Source organism: Fukomys damarensis, unplaced genomic scaffold (assembly GCF_012274545.1).
Source record: "Fukomys damarensis isolate Sample0158 unplaced genomic scaffold, DMR_v1.0_HiC HiC_scaffold_12, whole genome shotgun sequence".
NCBI classification, from domain to species: Eukaryota; Metazoa; Chordata; class Mammalia; order Rodentia; family Bathyergidae; genus Fukomys; species Fukomys damarensis.
In genome coordinates, this window is record NW_022900924.1 from 18,552,882 (window position 1) to 18,554,546 (window position 1,665).

A 1,665-nucleotide genomic window follows, 5' to 3' on the forward strand; every position below is an offset into this window, starting at 1 on the left:
AAAAAAAAAAAAAAAAAAAAAAAAAAAAAAAAAAAAAAAAAAAAAAAAAAAAAAAAGAAAGAAAGAAAGAAAGAAAGAAAGAAAGAAAGAAAGCAAGCAGAAGGTCCTGATTTCAAGCCCTGATACAAACAAAACAGGCAGAGAAGATGTGGACTAAATATACAATGGAGTATTATTCTGCCACAAGGAGAATGAAATTCTGTCGTCTGGAAGAAAATGGATAGATCTGGAAACCATCATGTTAAGCAAAAGAAACCTGGCCCAGAAAGACAAATACTGCATGTTCTCCTTAACATGTAGAATCTTAAAAAACTGACAGGAATGTGCCAGGCAATGGAAGTGTAATCCCATCACTTGGGAGGCTGAGGCAGGAGGATCTCTGTGTGTTTGAGGGCTACATAATGAGTTCAAGGATAGTCTGAAGTACTATCCTTGTCTCAACAGGCGAAAACAAAACACAAAACAACAACAAAAAGACAAGGTAGAAGGGAGACTTATTAGACAAGAAGAAGGGAGTAAGAGAAAGGGAGAAAAAGTGTAAGGGCACCAGGTAATGGGGGAATGGGTGTCAGCAAAATACACTTTGAAAACTTCCCCCAAAAAGTGAACCTGGGGGAGGGGGTGAAAATAAACTATGTATGTGCATGTACTTACTTACCTGTATAACCAGTAAACCATGAATGAAGGGACAGGGATTTGGCTCAGTGGTGCCGCCACCTGCCTCACAAGCACAAGGTTCCAGTGTGATCCCCGGTACCAAAAAAAAAGGAAAAATTATGATGAAGTTGAAAGCTCACACCTGTAATCCAAGCTACTTGAGAGGCTGTGGGGAGGATTCAAAGTTTGAAGCCAGTCTGGCCAATTTAACAAGACCCTAACTCAAATTAATATTTTGTAAAATGAAAAGGCTAGCTATAATAGCTCGGTAGTAAGGTGCTTGCCCAGCATGTGAGGCTCTCGCGTCAATCCTCAATACCACTATAAAAAAAAATTGCAATAAAAGTTTATATTGTAGTGAAAATGACTTATAAATTGGGCATGGTGCTGCACACCTATAATCCCAGCACTCCAGGATCACAACTTCAAGCTCAGGTTGGGTAACTAAGCAATTCTGAGACCCTGGCTCAAAATAAAATTTTTGACTGTTTTTGTTTGTTTGTTAGGTTTGGTTTTGAGAATCGAACTCGGGTCCTTGTGCTTGCAAGGCAGGCAGCAAAACCACTGAGCTGAATCACCGGCCCTCAAAATAAAATTAAAAAAAAAAAAAATCTGAGGATGGCCAGATATGGTGGCGCATGCTTAAAATCCCAGCACTCGGGAGCCTGAGGCAGGAGGATCGCTGTGAGTTCAAGACCAGATTGGGATACATAGTGTGTTCCAGGTCAGTCTCAACTACATAGTGAGACCCTGTCTCAACCCCCACACCGCCCAAATATCTGAGGATGTAGCTCCATGCAAAGGTCCCAGGTTCAGTCCTCAGGGCTGCAAATCAGTCAATATTAAAAAATAAAATAAAAATGAATGATAATAAGACTTCAAGAGTGCTGGGGCTTTGGATTTTTCATATCAAGAGGATTGTTGGTTTGACTAAATAGCAGTTTCACTGCCTGATTTAACAAAGTCCCTCGCTCATTCTGATAAAATTGCATCATCTTTTTAATAAAA